Source organism: Triticum aestivum, chromosome 2A (genome assembly GCF_018294505.1).
Source record: "Triticum aestivum cultivar Chinese Spring chromosome 2A, IWGSC CS RefSeq v2.1, whole genome shotgun sequence".
Lineage (NCBI taxonomy): Eukaryota > Viridiplantae > Streptophyta > Magnoliopsida > Poales > Poaceae > Triticum > Triticum aestivum.
This window is the reverse complement of record NC_057797.1, coordinates 539,062,666-539,072,300: the sequence shown is the minus strand read 5'-3', so window position 1 is coordinate 539,072,300 and position 9,635 is coordinate 539,062,666. Positions and strand designations below refer to the sequence as shown.

General features: G+C 45.9%; 1 pseudogene; it reads left to right on the top strand.

Annotated features, from left to right (window-relative positions):
* Positions 1–314: 314 nt before the first annotated feature.
* Positions 315–1,095, top strand: LOC123191738 (acetylglutamate kinase, chloroplastic-like; annotated as a pseudogene).
* The last annotated feature ends 8,540 nt before the right edge of the window (positions 1,096–9,635 follow it).

Below are 9,635 nucleotides of genomic sequence, written 5' to 3'. Positions count from 1 at the left end.
ATATGATAGTAACGATTTATAAGATGAGCCAGACGTGGGTGCAGTGGCTAGATAGTTTCAGAATTCAAACTTTCAGTTCTTGCAAGCTCGACTCTGCTTTGTTATTTCATAATGGAAATGCACCAGTTGTTTGGTGCAGTCCAGCTCTTCTCAGGCTGCAGGTGGGACTGCCCGTGGGTATCCCACCTCAGTCCACCAGATCCCACTATGAATTGGTGAGAAATATTGTGTAGCCCACATGGATTAAGCGGGTGAAGGTGGGATCCCACTAAAAAATACAAACGCAAGACATTGTATTCAGAACAACAGCTACAATGCGTCTCGACCTCCTCCCTAACGCTGCGCCAGCGTGGCGCGCGCACGCCTCCCATCCGGCGGCCGCGGTGCTGAACTGCATGGACGCCCTGCCGGAGGCACTCGCCTTCATCCAGCAGTTCAAGAGCAAGACGGTGGTGGTGAAGTACGGCGGCACGGCCATGACGTCGCCGAGCTGCATGCGTCGATGATCCGCAACCTTGTCCTCCTCTCATGCGTCGGCCTGCGCCCCGTGCTCGTGCATGGCGGCGGTCCAGAGATCAACTCCTAACTGTAGCACATCGGCGTCGAGTCGCAGCTCCGCAACGGCCTCCACGTCACCGGCGCTCTCATCATGGAGGGTCGTCGAGATGGTGCTGGTCAGCAAGGTCAACAATAACAAAGCAGCTCGTCTCCCTCATCAGCCTCGCCGGTGCCACCGCTGTCGGCCTCTGTGGCAAGGACGCGCACCTCCACACCGTGCGCCCCTCCCCCGACGCCGCAGCCCACGGGTTCGTCGGCGAGGTGACGCGCGTACACCCCTCCTTGCTCCACCCCATCATCGCCTCCGGCCACATCCCAGTCATCGCCACTGTGGCCGCCGACGAGACTGGGTAGGCCTACACCAGCAACGCCGAAACTGTTGCGGGGAAGATCGTGGCTGCCATTGGCGCCGAGAAGCTGTTGCTTTTTTTTAGAAGACGAGAAGTTGTTGCTGATCACTGCGAGTGGCGACGGGATGAAGTGGGACTCCAATGGGCTAATAGAGCTAGCCCACCTAATTTTCTTCTTGTTCAATGAGAGCCCATTAGAACAGTTTAAGTGGGATGGGATGGCTAATCCCACTTAGTCCCACTCCCACCTGCAGCCTGAAGCTCTTCATTGAGCTGGTGTTTTTTATATGTTGCTCAGTGATAATTTGTACCGTGTGGTTAATTTAATTTACTAGATGAACTGCACACCTAAAAGCAGCACTATGCAAAGATCCATCGTCTCGACTGCTCGCTCTGCAAAGATCCACCGTCTCGACTGCTCGCGACGGGGCGTGTGGTTGGTGCCCGCGCTAGCGGCGGAGTGGCATGCTCATGCGTGGTGCAAGCAACGACCAAAACCTCATCGACCGCTGCTAGTACGCCGTTGGCATCAGGTTCATGTCATTCTAAAAAGAAATCTTGATTCAAGATCAATGGAACCTTTTCTATATACAATCTACTTATTACTGAAGGTTGCATCGATTGTTTGTTGGTTATTCTGTGTTTCCTTTTCAATTTCGATGGTAGTCAGAGGAGTCGCCCGGGTGCTTACCAAATGCTTTAGCTGCTTTTTCCAGAACAGAGATGGAGCGTGGATGACTAACAAGATTCAACGCAGAATGTGAAATTAATAGTGTGATTCAGTCCAACATGGAAAGATGCTAGAGAGAGGGAACATCCAACCGGAGAATATCTGATGCACATGGTCCTTTTGTTGGCATCCTTAAATGTTTTAGAAAACTTCTGGTAAATATGGTTGGCATTCTTAAATATCATTGAAATGAAAATCTAAAAAATATAGAGTCAATTAAACCACCAGTGCTTAAACTTGACGAGGAAAATCACTTTAGTATCAAAACTTGCGGCATACATTGAACTGGTGCCACAACTTGGCTCGTCGTCCAAATACGGTTCAAAACTCGTTAGTATACGCATGCGGCGCTGACGAAGCATAACAGCATGGCATGGGGGGCATTGTAGACCAGGTGTGCGGCGTGTTGTTTTTGTGAAAACACCCTTGACTTTTATTTTTTCGCCTAAAAAAGCCCTGACAGGTGCGGGACTCATTGTCAGCAAAATAGCACAAGTTATGTTATAATGAAAATAGTGCTCGCTCACGGAATCGAACTGCGACCAGCTGCTAACCGAACCGCGCAGCTAACATACCCACAAGGATAGACTTCATGTCCTACAAGGATACTCTTTCATTATATCGTTGCATTTAACAACATAAATTAATAATTTTAATTCCCACAAAAAGATGTAAACATGAGGGTTAGAACACGAGACCCACGGGGCACAAGCATGCCAATTGCCACCCCAACAAAGGCATTTTTGTCTTTGCATACGATTGTTACATTTTATGTCTACACCAACAGCGCTCATGGGCGGAGAATGTGGACTGCAGTTAGTGCGGCCTATTTTCAACATGTGTTTTTTTTAATTTGAAATTATAAACGGTATGTGAATCCTAGTTATAAATAATATACATATAATTGTACATGCATATTCCTTTGAGGATCTGGAGGCAACAATTAGCCTCATATATTTTTCTCATACATATATTTTTATTTATTTAATTTGTTTTTTAACACACACAAACTTTATGAAAACACATAAAACTTGTAAAGCAACATTAAAAACAATTCAAGCATGAACTCTTTTATATACTACGTGAATATTTTATTTTCAAAATTGTGAATGTTTGAACTTATAAGTAAATTTATTTGCATATATATTACTCCCTCCGTCCCAAAATAAGTGACCCGACTTTGTACTAACATTGTACTAAAGCTAGTACAAAGTTGAGTCACATATTTTAGGACGGAGGGAGTATTAAACTAATTTAATATTTCTATTTAATATGCAAACACTTTTCAAAATTATACAAACATTTGTATAATTCGTAATTTAATGTTATAGATTTTTAAATTAATAGGTGTGCATTTTTTGAAATTACATGAGAATCTTTCTGTGTAATTTATTTTATTTATATGTATATTATGTATAATTAGGATTTAAATATTTTTTACAAATTCTAAAAATGAAAAAACACGCTATATTTTTAGCTCATGTGACAAAAAGGATAACAATCCCAGTAGAGACCAAATGAATGTCCATGCAGTGACCGGCTCGTCTTAAATTTTGCCCCAAGTCGCACGTTTGAACCCCCAGGGCAGCATTTTTTGGAATTATTAAAATTATTAAATTATGTTGTTTAAGCAAAAGATATAAGATATGTGTCTTCACCAAGCATTCAAATGTTGTAGCGGTTGGGTGGATAGCCGAGCAAGTGTATGGTCCAAGTGGCCAATTCGAGTCTTCGTCTTAATTTATGTTATTTTTCTTTCTACTATAAAATTTGTGCTACAGCTGGGTTTCACACCTGTCAGGGGCTTTCTTGTGCCAAGAAATAAAATTCCGAGGTTGTTTTTGCAAAAACAGCACGCCACATGCCTACTCTATACGGGGAGGTCACTGACAATGGGCCCCACGCCATGTTGCCACGCCTCATTAGCGCTGCATGCGTATTCAAACGACTTTTGCACCGTATTTACACGCACAAGCCAAGTTGTGACACTAGTTCAATGTATGCCGCAAATTTTGGCACCAAAGTGACTTTTCTTGTTAAGTTTAAGCACCGATGATGTAATTGACCCAAAAATATACAACAAAGATGAGATAGGCCATATTTCAACATGGAACACTCATGTCACAAATTTGAAGTCAAATTCATAACATAATTCAAGAAAAAAAAACACGACTCTGATAGTACATAACATTACTTGTGTTTTAAATTTGGTAAATTACCACTGTCCATGCTATTTTTTGTGTTTTGAGTTGGGTTTCAAAAGGTACTTGATTTTCATGATATTATCGGTTCGTGGTGTGACTATCTAAGAAATTTTTCTCAATTTGTTTAAAATGTTTGATAGTATAAGCCGATGCCGCGTGCACTTCAAGCCTTGCTGCACTATATACTTACCAAGGGAGATGTGATGTCTGTTGATTAACAGCTCGGGCCTAATATTTGTCATGGACTTCAACAATTTGCAATGTTCTTTTCCAGGCTGATTGTTTCTATGGAACGGCATGCTATTGATAAAGAACAATCTCATGAATCGGATCTCTATGCTATTATTGCTGAAATTAAGAGGTGCATTACAAGTCTAAGGAATTGTCAAGCTTTGTGTACCTTTTAATTGTTGAAATATATTTCCCGCCTCTCTTCATTAGTTCGGATTTTTGGATGAGTTGGCTAGAGCATGAATTCAATATGGTAGCCGAGCCAGGAGGTCTTGAGTTCAAGACCCTGCCAATGCAATATTAAAAAAAATATGCGGCCTACATAAATTCCATGTCTGAGGGCTAAATAAGCCTAGACGTGAGGGGGGGGGGGGGCGTGTTGAAATATATTGCCCGCCTCTGTCCATCAGTTCAGACTTTTTAAATTAGTTGACTGGAGCATGAATTTAATACTAATAGTAACATGATGGACATGTGAGGTTGAGTGATACTAATGCCATTTAATTATGGGTGGTATATATCCAGTTATAGTTTTTTTGTTGACAAGCGATTTACTCTTTAAGGAGACTGTCGGTGTCAAAACCGACGGATCTCGGGTAGGGGGTCCCGAACTGTGCGTCTAGGCCGGATGGTAACAGGAGGCAGGGGACACGATGTTTTACCCAGGTTCGGACCCTCTTGATGGAGGTAAAACCCTACGTCCTGCTTGATTAATATTGATGATATGGGTAGTACAAGAGTAGATCTACCACGAGATCGAGACGCTAAACCCTAGAAGCTAGCCTATGGTATGATTGTATGTTGTGATTGTTGTCCTACGGACTAAAACCCTTCAGTTTATATAGACACCGGAGAGGGTTAGGGTTACACAAGGTCGGTTACAAAGGAGGAGATACTGTCAGGACCCCGACTCAATGCCACATCGATCTAGCATGTAACACCTCATATCACTTTGCGGCCTCACGCACGGTATTCCCACGGGTGTCGCCTTACCTTTGCCCGGGACCATTTGCGTCTTTTGGCACACGTATATGATAGTGTCGCTAGCATCCATATGGTAAGGAGCCCGGCCTGACATGGCTAGTTGTAAACCCAAAGTGGCACAAACTTACAGGGACAGGCATCCATGACCCAACATCGAATGTGTCGGTCATCAGCGAGTGAATCCAGGCTGTAGCACTGGGCTAGCAGGACTCCGGTGAACCGGGCTGTAGCGGGCTAACAGGACTCCGGTATTCATCGCGTGACATTTCCCCGAAGGGACAGACACAGGAACGAAGAAGGACACATGCCGGCCAGCCTAAGTGTTCCGGAGCAGTAGCAAGCTACCATGGCTCGGTGGAAACACTAGGAGACATTTCCCGGTAAGAGAGGCTACTAATGATAAACAACTAGATAGTCAGATCCCACACATACCAAGCATTTCAATAACATACACACAATATGCTCGATATGTGCAATACAACATGGCATCACAAAATGACTCTACGACTCAGTAGTTTTATTCGATAGGCTCCGAGGAGCGAGATATTACAATCATGGGTCTCATGACCCAACACTCAGAGCATACAAGTCAAAGCACAAACGGAAGCTATCATGTCTGAGTACAGACATCTATAAATGAAAAAGGCTAAGAAGCCTGACTATCTACCAGATCCTGCCGAGGGCACAAGATCGTAGCTGAGGTAACAAGCTAAACGCCGAAGTCCACGCGGTACTACTAGCGAGACTGAAGTCTCTCTGCAAAAACATAAAATAGGCAAACGTGAGTACAAATGTACCCAGCAAGACTTACATCAGATCTAACTACATATGCATCATTATCAACAAAGGGGGTGGTGGAGTTTAACTGCAGCAAGCCAGCTTTGACTCGGTGGCTAACCTAAACTACGACTGCAAGTAACTCTTTGAGGTGGCGCACACGAGTCCACATATTCACCATATCAATACACCACTATGGATCCGCTCCCGTCTCCCTACGAGAACGCCATCCATAGCACTCACGCTTATCTTGCGTATTTTAGGGTATCCACTTTCACTTGTCTATGAACTATGCAAGGGGTCCAAGTTTCCATATCCGAGGAATCCGGCTATTCGAATAGATAATGATAACCCTGCAGGGGTGTACTTCTTCACACACGCTTTCGCCACTTATCGCCCTGTACACGTCATGTACCTCGGCAACCTTCAAGCGGAAGCCGGGCGAGGGAGTCGGCCACGACCTGACTAACCGAACAAGTCTCTAGTCCAGGTTTATCGCCTATTCGGGTTCCATCCGCAAGGAGATCCGGCCGGGGTGTCGCTCACGGCCCCAAACGATGTGAGCAGGGTTCCCAAGCCCACCATCCGGGTGCCACTTGGTACACCGTGCCACTGTGCCTAGTCTGTCCCAAGCCCACCTGTACTGGGTGCCACTTGGTAGACTACTAACACTACCTACAAACACCAGAAACTAGTTGCAACTCCTGGACAGAGATCATGTTGATTAATAAGTCGAGAGAGCTTGGAGCGCCCGGAGCCCAATGTGTGGTAGTAACTGATCATGGATCACAAACACAGAACTCAGTTCCTGAGGACGGCTGCAATGAGACAGCCCACCATGTACTCCTACATGGCCTCTCACCGCTACCTTTACCAAATCATGTTCACACACTTAGCTCACACACAGTAGGACATGTTCACACACCTCTGATTCATCCCCGATGAATCAGACCTGACTCAACTCTAAGCAGTAGCAGGCATGACAAACAAGCATGAATGAGTAGGCACATCAGGGCTCAAACAACTCCTACTCATGCTAGTGGGTTTCATCTATTTACTGTGGCAATGACAGGTCATGCAAAGGATAAAGGGGTTCAGCTACCGCAGCAAGTAACAAATATATCGTTGTTGTCCTAATGCAGTAAAAGAGAGCAGGAGCGAGAGAGTGGGATTTTATCGGAATGAACAAGGGGGTTTTGCTTGCCTGGCACTTCTGAAGATAATATAGCTCTTCATCGGTGTCATCGATCACATCGTCGGTACACGTCTATCGAGAGGGGACAATCACCGGCAAACACAGAAGAAACACGATCAATGCAATGCACAATATGATGCATGCTATGACATGGAAATATGAATGTGTTTTGGGCTAATGCATCTAGCAACAAATTAAATGGGGTTGGTTTGAATACAAGATTCAAATTCAAACCCCATATGTGATTATTTAAATGCCATTCACTTCATTTGTCCTAAACAGTAGTGATAAGTTGTTCTAACATGCATGGAAATGGTACAGATGGATTTCTTGAATTTTTCTGATAATTTTTCATATATAAATTATTTAATTTGGACTTACGGTTGAATTTCTATGAATTATAGAAGTTTATACAATTTTCTGGAATTTCCTGAATAATAATAAATCCAGAAATGATTTATGGCGTCAGCACTGCGTCACTGTGACGTCAGCAAGTCAACAGGGGCTGGTACGGGTCAAACCTGATGTGTGGGGTCCACACGTCAGTGTCACCGTTAGTTAACAGGGCGTTATCTGCTTAATTAAAGGATTAGGGGGGGTCGGGGCCCACTGGTCAGTGTTAGTGGCTAATTAGGTTTTGTTAATATTTAACTAAAATTAGCAGGGCCTGTCCCCACTAGTCATTGAGTCAGGGGCGTCCAACTGGGGTCAAACCCGGGTCAAACTCGCCGGAGTTGACCCGAGGCTCATCGCCGGCGAGGCCAGGGATGGCGGAGAGCGTCGGGATTCGCCCTCCGATGACCAAAAGAGTGGCAGAGGGGCTCTACGTGATGCCCAGGCTCGCGTGCATCTAGGGGAATCAACGGGAGGTGCGGGGGTGGACGGAGTTCGCAGGAAGCGAGGTCGTGGCGGTCGCCGGAGTTCGGGCGAGGGCGGCCGCGTGGTTCCAGTGCATGGGGGAGCTAGTTAGGGGTTCCGTTGGACTCGCCGTTGCTCCAGGAGCACGCCGAAGGCTCAAGATCGAGCGGAGACGCACGGTGGCTGCGAGAGCAACGACCATGGCGGACGGCGGCGCTCGGGTACGGCGGCTGGCATAGCTAGAGGATAGGAACGAGCTCGGGGAGGAGGGGGAAAGACGGAGGATCTCACAGTGCATCGGGTGGGGTCATCGACGAGCTCGAGGGTGCACGAGTGACGGCGAATTGGCGGCGACCATCGGCGGCGGTCGAGGATGAAGACGACGGCGTGGAGGCGATGCAGAGCTTCCTGAGGGGCTTGGCTTGGTGGGGAGGAAGAGGGGGTCGAGGCGGAGCTCCTGGGCTGCTCAAGGGGACGAGGGAGGGGCCATGGCCGCGGTGGTGCAAGTCGGCGGCGACAGGCGCGTTCGGTGATGAGAGGGAGGAAGAGCAGAGGAGGGGAATGAGCTCGGTGGGAGAGGGGAGAGGCACCAGAGGGTTTGGGGGAGTGAGGGGGAAGGTGCTGGGCGTCTCCGTGTCGCGGATTAGGACGAAGGGCGGCCTCCAGCGCGAAGCAGGAGGTGGCCGGGGCTCTCGGGCGCGCGCCACGCCTCGCCTCTGCCTACTGGCAGAGGAAGACGACGAGCGGCGAGGTAGATGGGCTGGGGTGGGCCGCTGGAGGAGCTAGGCCAGGCAGGTAAGTCAGGTAAATGGCTGGGCTTCTCTTTTTTTTATATTTCTGTTCTGTTTTCTTTTTATTTAATCTTTTGCCACTGTTTTGAATTTAAAATAATTCAAACAATGCCAAAAGCTCCTCTGAATATTTTTATTTTGCTAGATGGACTTTTCCAAAAGCTCATAAAATATTTCAGGGGTATTTGAAATTATATTCTAATTATATGAATATAATTCAAATTCAAATAGCTAATGATTTAAATTCAAAGTCCCAAAAATAAATCCTTAAAAATGTTCAATATTTTGGTTGGGACCAGAACCCTTGCCAAAAATTATCAAACATTTAAGAAGAGCATTTTGGAACAATGAATGAGATTTTTAGGGTTTTTGCCCTGCTTTTAATTAAGTTTTTGAGGCTTTCAAAATTCCTCAATTCAAGTTTCAAAAATATAGACATGATGCACACATGAAGCTAGCCTAGAGCACTACCAGCAGCTAGGGATGTGACAACTCACCCCTACTAAACAAAAATCTCGTCCCGAGATTCAAGCGTAGGGTAAGATGAAGGGGAAACGCAAACTAGTATAATCCTCACGATCCAGGGTGCACTTCATAAGAGCGTTGATTCGATCACCATCATTGTCTTGATGTCTTGCTTCGAGAACTTCAGCTAATCATGACAAGAAGAGGAAAGGGAAACTCTAGAAGGATCGAACTTCTCGAAGGTCGAACAACTCACGGAATGAGACATAGAACCATCTCTCGGGTGGAGACACGAGATACACATCAAGAGGGGTGGAAAGAAATGGATGACGAAGGTTCACTAGGTGGACTACAATTCCACACTTAAAAGGGTGGTAAACGATTGTCAACGTAGCGAGGAGTTGAGTTGCCATGATACCACAACGAGGCACCTTAGGGACGGTGACTCGTAGATATATCCCTTAAGTGGAAAAAAGAATTAGCTTTGATTCA